Raw genomic sequence first — 12,901 nt, forward strand, 5'->3', positions numbered from 1 at the left:
AAGGTGAAAGGCCATCATACCAAAGGAAAAATGGTTACTGTCCTACTTAGTCTCTGTTCTCAGGGTGAACTGCAGGTGAGGAAAAGGAGAGTGAAGATAAAAAAAAACAACATATCAGTAAAAGTGTAAAAAAAGAGGGAAAGAATTGTAAAACCATTTTAAGTTCATTTGTGATAAAATAGAACCTATTTACAGAAATGTCTACAGCAGCCTTTTTTCATCTGAAAAGCCTTATACTCCTGCATCAGCTGAAGTTAACAGGATTCGTATCTGAGTAAGATTTGATTTTTATACAGGTGCAGTTTCTTTGATATCATTTTATTTGTTTCCTGGCACTGTCTGCCCTGCCATGTACTTACATTTAATTTTATTTTCTGTAACAGTTTTTTTCACTACTTATACTGTAGATGTTTCCCTTCACAAAACAGCTGATGGTTCCTATAAGCAATATGGATGTGTGCATACTTTAATTCAGTCCAGTGAGGGTCCTTTAAATGCAATATTCTCTTTACAGTGTGTCATTGGCAGGTCTTTTAAACCACTGCTCATTGCTAGAATGAGGACTTCACTTTGTGCTTCCCACTGGGGTCTTCACAGCTACTGTAGGTACTTCACTTTTCTTGCACCTTCTTAAAGAGGAGAATGTGCAGGTAACTGCGCTTTACTCTGACATGAAAGCTAGTATTTTCAGAGAGGTGATCAAGGAAACAGTGTAATTCACATTACAGAGTCCACATGCATACAAAGAGAAAGCAATATGCCAACAAAGCTGCCTCAATACAACCATCTAGCATAGATGAGACTTAGAGACTAATGACCTGAATTACCTCACTCAGAATGGGGACAGGATGATTTTGGTTTTATCAGTGTCATCACCTGTACCTTGTCCAGCCTTTGTTTCATTTCCACCATCTCATCCCATAAAATGCTTATTCTGCCTCAAGGATTTTTCAAGGGGCTAATGATACATGGTTTAAGTCATTTGTTATATACCCAGCCTCAAACCTCTTTCAGGAGTGATGCCAAGTGCTCCTCTCTAAATATATCAGGTTTTTTTTTGTATGCCAGTGGTCAGAGATCCTCAAATCCAGTAACTGTAAAAGCTGAGCCACCTCTGAGGGTTATTTAACAGACATACCTGGCAACAGCCAGCACACCCCTTCCATCTCCTGCCCCTTCCCTCTCCTGGTGATGTGCTTTCAGTCTTGGTCATGTAATGGATTCAGCTTTCATTCCCATGTTCCTGTATTGACAGGTTATCTCAGATGAAAGAGACAAAGTAAAGGCAGCAGGAATTCAGGCAAGCAGCTTGGAACGACAAAAGATGCATATTGCCAAATGCCCGATCTATCACCATCAGCATCACTGAGCCCAGCATCTTTCTGCACTTTTGAATCATCATGGGCTTTATACACCCCCTGCCCCCACCCAGTTTCTAAATCTCTTTGTCGGCCTGGATCATTTGTCTTTGTAGTAGATATTATTGTCTTGGGTTTTTCTTTGCTTCCATACATATTTTTATGAAAGTCAGAAAAGATATTTTGTCACCTGCAGCTAAGCTGCCAATTGAAACTGGCTGGCATATGCACATAGGCCAGGAATCTGCAAGCTTCACCGGCTGCTAATAACATGGCAGATTGATGTTAAGATTGTATGACTTTTAGGTCCTTATATGTAATGTTAGCCTTGTTAGCCTTATTACTTATTTATATTGTACTAAAGGTATACACAGCACTTTACTAACAAATGAGGAGATGAAATCCTTACCCCTACACTGAGCCACTTACTTAGTCTAGTTTAGGTTGCTGTGATGCATAAAAGATTAGTGGGCACATGTGAGAGTAGGAGCAAATAAGACTGAAGAACAACCGAGTCACGTAAGGCTCTGTGAAAGCAGCAAAGATTTAATGCTCGTGGCTTTAAAGACATCCTTCATTGTGGTTGTGGGTAAAGCCTTTGGACTGCAGCTCCAGAGAGCTGGATTTAGCAGCTGAGTCTTCAGCAGATGTCCTGTTCAAGCCTTAACAGCATGTAGTGTGAACTGCTGTTCTGATTCAAGATACGGTCTTAACTATGTGCTTAGGTTTAACTTTTGGCATCTCGACTTTAGTGCCAGCCTACATCAGCTGAGGATCTGTCCCTAAAAATAGGAAACCACAAACTACCTACCTGAGCTGAGTTCTGAAGAGACGTCTGCACACATTTGTGCTGTTTTGTCTGATGTTGCTGGGGTTTATTTGTTCATCTGGCAGTAAATGGTGGGATACGTCTCGCATACCATTTCCAGGAGAAGTATGTTGGAGAGTAAATCAATGTTAACACACTTTGGTTTTTTTCAGCTTTAAATGTGCCTTTTCTTCTGCTATTGTACAAGACACACAATTTAAATTCTTTCTTTTTTTTCTCTTGACTTGTTGACAAGCGATGATATAGCTCTAATGCTGATCCCTAAGGTATGCAGGCAGATTTGTTTATGACAACCTGTTATTCTTATCCCATTGTTCCACTTTCCGCTTATCTGTTGATGCTTCTTTCTTCACATTAGACATTTGTTGCTAGTGGCTGTGTTATCAAGTGCTTTAGGACATCTTACTTAAGGGATGCAGCTCTCTTGAGCAGCATGCCAGAGAGATCTTCAAAGAAGTCTTAACAAAGGATGCATGTGAAGGCAAGAGAAGTCTAGCTATTTTAACTATTCGTCTTTTTGATCTCTGAAAGTAGATTGTGAATGTGACTGCTCTGTATTTTCCTGTTGGGTCCCTTGACTCGGTTTCTGAAAGGTTACGTTAGTTACTTCTTAGTCCAAAGGGATTCTTTCCTGTACTAAATGCATTTCTGAAAATGTCAACTGAAAATCCTCCACCTTCTACTCTTGTTTATTTTAATATTATTAGTTTCACATTGCTTGAATCTTAGAGCACCATCAATTTTCAGATCTTTCAAACTTCTCAGAGAAGTTTGGTGCTATTGAATGTCTTGTTTGTCCTTATCTCTTTCCTGCCCCCGAAGGGATTCACCTTTTACATTTCAGAACACAACTTACTACTTTATTAGTGCTGTTATTGTCTACTTCTCTGCAACTTCCCCTGCCTTTGTGCAAGAAACAGGTTCCAAAATCTGTTTGCCAAGCTTTAATTCTGTTACTGATTCTTTGCTTTAATTTTCACTGTTTTAATTAAAAAGCAGCAGCAACCCATCGCTTTAACTCTGTCTCAAGGTAAACTGAAATAGAACTTACTGTTTAAGACTTGTAAGCAAAATCAGCCTCCTTGCAGTTTTACTGGGGTTTGCTTATAAATTGCCTGCTGTTGTTGAATTAGCATAGGTAGAGCTGTACAGGAACTGAATTTCTGTGGATTTTAACTTTTCTTTTAAAATCAGAATAAAATTGGCAAATTAAGAAAAAATCCATTAATAAAACTATTTCTTTTGGGTCAGCTGACGTATTTCTTTTCACTAGAATCAGAATTTTTTTGTCAGTTTTGACAATCTTATTTCTCCAGAATTTGAAGATAAAATATATTTAAAGATCAACACAATTAGAAAAGCCAAATTACTTCAAGCATTTATTACTTCAAATAGGAAAAGTTCAATTTTTACATTGTATCCAGACTTCTCTTTCTTCTTAATTGCACCATCTGGTCTAATGAAATATGTTACATCTCTTTGCAAACTGATTCAGGGCTGGATATGGGTAACTTTTACATATTTAAAAATCCTATCTGGTATGCTGCTTATGAAATTGTTGTATTTCATCTGTGTGATGATCAGAATGACTTGAGCTAAGAAAGGTGAGAAAGAGAGATGGAATACTTAAAAGATCTGGGAGTGTTAGTGAGGGAGGCTGTACAGAATGTGGGAACTTCAGAATTAAAACTAAAATGGCTGTAGGCACACATGCAAATGTGTTTGCTTCTCTGAAATCTAAATATTAATGTGGATTTCTTGTCAAATCCTTTTATTAACTGTTTTCAAGATGACTGTTATAGCATCTGATGGGAAAATCTCATGGTGGCTGTAATATGCCACTTTGCTGTAGTCAAGTGCTTCCCTGGGACTGCTCAGTTCCATTTCTTCCCGCTTCAGACATCAGAAACAACATACCAGGAATCTACATGGGTGATGTTGTTGATCCATCTAGAGGAGAACTGAGAAAGATGAGAGTAATTTTAGTGAAAGATTTATTATTCATAATAAAAGTTATTATTTTTCACAATAAATTGTGGATATTATTATTGTTGATATTACTATTGATATTGTTGTCATTGTTGTAGTCATCATTGTAGTTATGGCTTTCCAGTCAACAGCCTGGAGCTGATTCCTTTTCCAGTAAGCTATATTAGCGATCAGTTTACACAGGTGAAATTAGAGACACACAGGAGAAAATCAATGTGTCAAACTAAAACATGGTATGAGAATTGGCATCTTCAATAGGAAACAGTTTTACCTTGCACTTCCTTGTGTACATGTATTTGTAGGGAAAGAAATCATGGAGAGGAACAGAGATGTAATGCTGGGGAGGGACTCTTCATTAGGGACTGTAGTGAGAGGACAAGGAGTTAACAGGTTAAAACTTAAACAGCAGAGTTTAGATTGGATATAAAGAAGAAATTCTTTACTGTTAGGGTGGTGAGGCGCTGGAATGGGTTGCCCAGGGAGGTTGTGAATGCTCCATCCCTGGCAGTGTTCAAGGCCAGGTTGGATGAAGCCTTGGGTGATATGGTTTAGTGTGAGGTGTCCCTGGCCATGGCAGGGGGGTTGGAACTAGATGATCTTAAGGTCCTTTCCAACCCTAACTATTCTATGACTATGATTCTATATATTCCCAAACTGACAGCAGAGATGAAAGGTGGACGGGTACAGACATGATTTTTATTACTCATTGTAGCTCTACACAGTGTAACCAGAGGACTTAGAGCCTGAAATGCGTGTTTTAATCCAGGTGGCCTTGGGCTTACAACTTTTAAATCAGTCTCTACCTGTGTCACGCTGTGGATTAGTTAGTATCTTGAAGGCATTTTGAAGTACCAGCATTCTCAATGTCCTAAATTAGGCATAATTTTTCTATTTTCTGCTTCATATTATATCATTTTGTCTCATTCCTAGTAAGTCAGTTTTAAAGATCAGACAGTCTCAAACAGAAACACTCATCAGCAGGTTCATTCCTGGCGGTGTATGGCAGCAATTGCATGTTCCACAGAGCAGCTGACACAGACAAGGGACATCACTGGGAGATTCTGCATGAAGATGACCCCCACACTGGAAGGTCATTGTGCTGAAAGAGAGAAGGCTCTGCACTGTAAGCAAATTTAGGTTCTTATTTAACAAAAGTCACCAATGGTGTGAAAAAGCTAGTGAGGGTCTCAATTTAAAAGGTTCCACCAAGTTTCAAGAGGATGTAAACCCTCCTCCCTTTTAAATAATGCCAAAAATAAGGGCTTTACTGTTCTCTCCATTAATCCAAAATTTCTATCCTATCCAGAAACACCATGTTTGTCTAGTTGTCTACTTTCACTTCAGAAAATTATCTTATTAGTTCCATGTTTGTTATTACATGAAATACCTTCACAGATGTGGTATATAGGAATGCTGGAATACATTGTTCATTAAATAGGATTCTCTTCATTCTTAGTTCGAGTTTTATCCTTAAGGTCCACAGTGTGGGAAACTATTATACATATATTCAGTAAAGTCTCTTTCCAAGCTTGAAGGGCTTGAAGAAACCAACCAAGCCAACCAGGCAAACACATGTTTTCAAGCACTAAAAAGAAATGTCTCCAAAGGAAAGATAGAAATTCATTACAAGAGGAATTATATTATTCTTTATAGAACAGCTAGGGTTGGAAAGGACCTTAAGATCATCTAGTTCCAACCCCCCTGCCATGGCCAGGGACACCTCACACTAAACCATATCACCCAAGGCTTCATCCAACCTGGCCTTGAACACTGCCAGGGATGGAGCATTCACAACCTCCCTGGGCAACCCATTCCAGTGCCTCACCACCCTAACAGTAAAGAATTTCTTCCTTATATCCAATCCAAACTATGCTGTTTAAGTTTCAACCCGTTACCCCTTGTCCTCTCACTACAGTCGCTAATAAAGAGTCCCTCCCAAGCATCCCTGTAGGCCCCCTTCAGATACTGGAAGGCTGCTATGAGGTCTCCACGCAGCCTTCTCTTCTCCAGGCTGAACAGCCCCAACTTTCTCAGCCTGTCTCCATACAGGAGGTGCTCCAGTCCCCTGATCATCCTCGTTGCCTCCTCTGGACTTGTTCCAACAGTTCCGTGTCCTTTTTATGTCGAGGACACCAGAACTGCACACAATACTCCAAGTGAGGTCTCACGAGAGCAGAGTAGAGGGGCAGGATCACCTCCTTTGACCTGCTGGTCACGCTCCTCTTGATGCAGCCCAGGATACGGTTGGCTTTCTGGGCTGTAAGCGCACACTGAAGCCAGCTCATGTTCATTTTCTCATTGACCAACACCCCCAAGTCCTTCACCACAGGGCTGCTCTGAATCTCTTCCCTGCCCAACCTGTAGCTGTGTCTGGGACTGCTCCAACCCAGGTGTAGGACCTTGTATTTGGCATGGTTAAACTTCATGAGGTTGGCATCAGCCCACCTCACAAGTGTGTCAAGGTCCCTCTGGATGGCATTCCTTCCCTCCAGTGTATCAACCGAACCACACAGCTTGGTGTCATTGGCAAACTTGCTGAGGGCACACTCAATTCCATTGTCCATGTCAGCACCAAAGATATTAAACAAGACTGGTCCCAACACCGATCCCTGAGGGACACCACTCGTTACTGATCTCCAGCTGGACATTGAACCGTTGACCACAACTCTTTGCACGCAGCCATTCAGCCAGTTCTTTATCCACCGAGTGGTCCACCTATCAAATTGATGTCTCTCCAATTTAGAGACAAGGATGTCTGTGGGAACTCTCTCTTTCGAATGTCAAATCTGAGGGTGTGAATGGGATGCAGCCCAAACAGGTGATTGCTGTTAATGTTAATATACCTGAGTAGTTTTTCAATTAGCTTGCTTGGCTCTGAAGAGCTAGACTTACAAAGTGTTTATCAAGAATTTTACCTGACTGTATGCAGCCTTTATCACTGGGCAAGATACTGTTTGAGTACCGGAGTACAGTCTTTACCTCTAGTCTGTACCTCTGGTCTATACAGCCTTTACCTCTAGTCTGTACATGAGTACAATCTTTATCTCACCTACATTAGGAAACACTAGCAAACAGTACTAGGAAAGACACTGACAAGCCCTATAGCCTTTCCTCTGCTGCTCTTCATCCTAAATCAGTCTCACTTGTTCCTGAAAACTGGTATGACAAGGTCTCCTGAGCCACCCTGTGCAATCATTTCCAGTGCTTTACTCTCTTTGTTACAGCATTATATTTATTATCTAAGCTAAATATCTCTTAGGTTTGTCCTATTCACAATGAAGGCAAAGGGCAGCGTATCCCCGCTGTTCTTTGTCAGAATTTCTTACATACCTGAAAAACGTTAGTGTGTCTTTTTTCTCTCTTCTCTAGAGAAGATGAACTTTTAACAGCAACACAACCAGAAATAATAACAGTAATAATATCTATCAAGTCCTATTCACTGGTAACGTCTTTCTAAGTTACCTCCTTTGTGCATCCTGTGCTCTCTACCATGAGATAAACACAGAGCGAGCAGTGATGTGAATTAAGGCACAGGCTGCTCGAGGACCGCCTTTCCAGCACAGCGGTGCTCACAGCCCCCAGCCCCGGAGATGTCCCCAAACCTCCAGCCCTAGGCGCTCCGGCAGAAGACGGGCCAGGAGTGCCACCTGGTGCCCAGCCTGCAGGCGGGGAGCCGCAGGAAGGGACCGCTGCACACCGCTACGGCAGCCTGATGGGTATCAAATCACTGCAGCAGCGTAAGAGAGAAAGCGCATGGCTGTCAAGAAATCCAAACCCGCTGAGTGTAATTTATTCTTTCCCAGTGGCAGCAGCTAGCTCTTCTGCATGACCCGAGCTATGAAAAGCTTTTCAGAGCTAAAGAGTTTCCAAATACTTTGGAATCAGTTTAAGATACAGACACGAATGCACTGAAACAAAGAGAATATCCAGGTGTAATCTCTGCCTCCCACTCTCTGGCATCAAGATCATATATTAAACAAAGTTGACTTGACACCAATTAAGCAAGCAAGCAGCCAAGAAAAATAAGAGTTGTTCTGAACTTTGTAATCTGTCTCGAGTAGAGCAGAAACCTTCTGAGAGGTTTCATGTGGCCTGAAAAATTACAGAGCATCTGTGTTTTCCAGCTTTACCTGGTGAGTAAACCAGGCTGAAAACACAGTATTTGGCTTCCAGTTACTGTTTCTAAAAGAGGATAAATTACTGTTTCTATTGACAACACTCCAACAGGGGAATAATAAACATAACTAGAACAGGGCAATAATTTCTATCAGAAAACGCTGATTTGATGAAATAAAGATGCTAATTAGATGTATTGGTTGCTCAAGTTTGTAATGAGAAAATATTGAAACATCATGTTCTGGCAGAGGCACAATATATCAAGCTTATCAAAATGCTTGGTTTAGATACAGCTACACATTAGACAAGGTAAAGAAAAAGGAGAGAAGACTACTCTTGTTGAAAAGTTGAAAAGTTGAACATCGACTGAAAAATCTTCTTAGTAATTTTCTTTTTATATTTCTAAAACTTGCATGGCTCTATTTGCATTTCATTGCAATGAGACCAAGAAATATATTCCAACATTCTTAATACTTTAATCTATGGAAAATCCAGATTCTGTATGGTCTATCACTGGGAGAGAAAATGGTAATTATTGATGTTAACATAGAATCACAGAATCATAGAATAGTTAGGGTTGGAAAGGACGTTAAGATCATCTCGTTCCAACCCCCCTGCCATGGCCAGGGACACCTCACACTAAACCGTATCACCCAAGGCTTCATCCAACCTGGTCTTAAACACTGCCAGGGATGGAGCATTCACAACCTCTCTGGTCAACCCATTCCAGTACCTCACCACCCTAACAGTAAAGAATTTCTTCCTTATATCCAGTCTAAACCTCTGCTGTTTAAGTTTCAACCCGTTACCCCTTGTCCTATCACTACAGTCCCTAATGAATAGTCCCTCCCCAGCATCCCTGTAGGCCCCCTTCAGATACTGGAAGGCTGCTATGAGGTCTCCATGCAGCCTTCTCTTCTCCAGGCTGAACAGCCCCAACTTTCTCAGCCTGTCTTCATATGGGAGGTGCTCCAGTCCCCTGATCATCCTCGTGGCCTCCTCTGGACTTGTTCCAACAGTTCCGTGTCCTTTTTATGTTGAGGACACCAGAACTGCACACAATACTCCAAGTGAGGTCTCACGAGAGCAGAGTAGAGGGGCAGGATCACCTCCTTCGACCTGCTGGTCACACTCCTTTTGATGCAGCCCAGGATACGGTTGGCTTTCTGGGCTATAAGTGCACACTGCAGCTGGCTCATGTTCATTTTCTCATTGACTAACACCCCCAAGTCCTTCTCCACAGGGCTGCTCTGAATCTCTTCTCTGCCCAACCTGTAGTTGTACCTGGGATTGCTCCGACCCAGGTGTAGGACCTTGCACTTGTCATGGTTAAACTTCATGAGGTTGGCATCAGCCCACCTCACAAGTGTGTCAAGGTCCCTCTGGATGGCATTCCTTCCCTCCAGTGTATCAACTGAACCACACAGCTTGGTGTCATTGGCAAACTTGCTGAGGGCACACTCAATCCCACTGTCCATATCACTGACAAAGATGTTGAACAAGACCGGTCCCAACACAGATCCCTGAGGGACACCACTCGTTACTGGTCTCCAGCTGGACATTGAACCATTGACCACAACTCTGCGTGCGACCATCCAGCCAGTTCTTTATCCACCGAGTGCTCCACCTATCAAATTGATGTCTCTCCAATTTAGAGACAAGGATGTCGTGTGGGACAGTGTTGAACGCTTTGCACAAGTCCAGGTAGATGACGACAACTGCTCTAACCCTGTCCATCACTTCCATAGCCCCATCATAAAAGGCCACTAAATTGGTCAGGCAGGATTTCCCCTTAGTAAAGCCATGCTGGCTGTCACCAAGCACCTTGTTGTTTTTCATGTGCCCTAGCATGCCTTCCAGGACAACCTGCTCCCAGATTTTGCCAGGCACAGAGATGAGACTGACTGGTCTGTAATTCCCTGGGTCATCCATTTTCCCCTTCTTGAAAATGGGGGTTATATTTCCCTTTTTCCAGTCATCAGGAGCTTCACCTGACTGCCATGATTTTTCAAATATGATAGACAGTGGCTTAGCAACTTCATTTGCCAGCTCCTTCAGGACCTGCGGATGGATTTCATCAGGTCCCATGGACTTGTGTACATTCAGGTTCTTCAGATGGTCTCGAACCAGATCCTCATGTACAGTGGGCCCAAGGTCTAGGTTTTCACAGTCCCTGCGTCCGCCTTCCAAGACTCGGGTGCTGCGGTCAGAGCCTTTGCCAGTGAAGACCAAGGCAAAGAAGCCATTCAGAACCTCAGCCTTCTCCAGGTCCTGTGTAGCCAGTTCTCCTGAAAGTTTCAGGAGGGGGCCTGCATTGTCCTTAGTCTGTTTTTTAGCTGCTACATACCTATAAAATCCCTTCCTATTATCTTTAACATCTCTTGCCAAGTTTAGCTCCAATTGGGCCTTAGCTTTCCTAACTTGGTCCCTAACTACCCGGTCAACATCCCTGTATTCGTCCCAGGCCACCTGTCCTTGCTTCCACCGTTTATAAGCCTCTTTTTTTTTCCTGTGAATTTTTCTCAGCAGCTCCTTATCCATCCAAGGAGGTCTCCTGGCCCTCCTGCTGCACTTCCTTCTGGTCAGGATGCAACACTCCTGAGCTTGTAGCAGGTGATGCTTGAATATTAACCAAGATTCTTGGGCCCTCCTGCCCTCTAGGGCTATATCCCATGGAACCTTGCTAAGCAGGTTCCTGAAGAGGCCAAAGTCTGCTCTCTTGAAGTCCAGGGCAGTGAGCTTACTGCATGCTCTTCTCACTGTCTTGGGGACCTTGAATTCAACCATCTTGTGATCACTGCATCCAAGACTTCCCTGGAGAGTCACATTTCCAATAAGCCCATGAAGAACTGGGAATAGAATTGCATAAAGGAGAAAGACAGAAGGGAAGATCACAAGAAACTAAAATGCTGGGTAAGAGAGATAAATAATTGAACTAGCAAAGGAGGGAAGTTTTTATAAAGCCATGGACATTACATACAGTAACTCAAATCTGTTCATGCTTTACAATATATGAATTTTACATTAGATTTACCCAAATATGCCTCCTTTTTTCTTTTTTCTTTTTTCTTTTGTCTTTTTTCCTTTTTTTAAGACTCATCCTGCACAGCAGCGGTCAATTACATTTCTGCTATGTATATGTATAGTTACATGTATATGTAGATGTGTACATTTATGTATACATACATGTCTATCTGTGTGTCTTATATCTATATAATCAATATATATATGTATCTATATATGTATCTGTATCTGTAACTATATCTACATCTATATCTATATCTAATCTATATCTATATAATGTATTTAGATATATAGATAGATAGATAGATAATGTATTTATATAGATATAGCAACAGGCTGGGAGGGGAGTGGGCCTTAAAGGTTTCATACCCAACTATTCTTGTATGTCACATATCCCCTGGAAACTGCATGGTACCCCTGGCCTTGGCACTGATTGACCATCTACAGCATCCCTAGCGCAGTGAGGTTAGTGTACAAAAATCTAGGGAACAGCTGCTTTGAGTCATGGAAAGAAAATACCAAATTAGCTGCAATGGGGAAATTACCTGGAACATCAGCTTAAACTTGATGTGCCAGATCATTGTGGCTGTGATGCTTGCCATTTACTTTAGCAGCTATGAAGAATAAGCAACAGATGGACATGGCTTTGTGGGAGAAACTGACGTTGCTCATCCTGCTGTCAGCAATTAAAGAAGATTCATTAGTTGATACCACCATAGAAAGTGATTCTTGTTATGAAGTGTACAGAGATGCACCTGTGTGAAGGGGCTTTCATGAAGATAAATTGAACTAGTGGATGTCTGATTGGTTTGGGGTAAGAAAGATATTGTCATGTATTGAAACTGGCTGAAGATAAAGTTATGAAGTAATTCCATGAGTTTAAGACATGACACGTCTGACAAAGGATAATCCATTTCTGTCATCTGGAACAGTACCAATTATTCAGATTGCCTGACTTGAGGCAGGTGCAGTAGGTAGCAAGCTGGTCTCTGCAGCATCTTATCCCCTAGTTTGTATGTTTACCTGGGATTATACTATCCCAGGTGTAGAATCTGGCATTTGCTCTTGTTAAATTTCATATATTTGGCTATTGCCCAGCTCTCCAGCCTATCCAGATCTTTCTGTAAGGCCTCTCTATGCTCGAGGGAGTCCACAGCTCCTCCTAGTTCAGTATCTCTCCATAGTTTTATGAGGCACTGAAGTGAGACTGACAGGCCTGGAATTACCAGGGTCTTCCTTCCCTTGAAAACTGGGAAAACATTTGCCATCTTTCAGTCAATGGGACCTCTCTGGACTCCCATGAGTTGAAAAATAATGGAGAGAGGTCCCGTGATGTCAACAGCCAGCCAACCTTGGGATGAATCCAATTGGGCCTTTTAGATGTATGTACATCCAGATGGAACAGTGAGTCTTGAGCAAGCTCAGAGTCACCTGGGAGTTTGTCATTCCCCAGTCACAGTCTTCCAACACAAGGCCCTGGGGATCCCAGGGCCCAACACTGGTTTTGAAAACAGAAGTGAAGAAGGCATTAATATCACATGGGAAGTCTTTAACACTCAATTCATTGTGAGTTATTTGCTTAAGT

Source organism: Melopsittacus undulatus, chromosome 1 (assembly GCF_012275295.1).
Source record: "Melopsittacus undulatus isolate bMelUnd1 chromosome 1, bMelUnd1.mat.Z, whole genome shotgun sequence".
Lineage (NCBI taxonomy): Eukaryota > Metazoa > Chordata > Aves > Psittaciformes > Psittaculidae > Melopsittacus > Melopsittacus undulatus.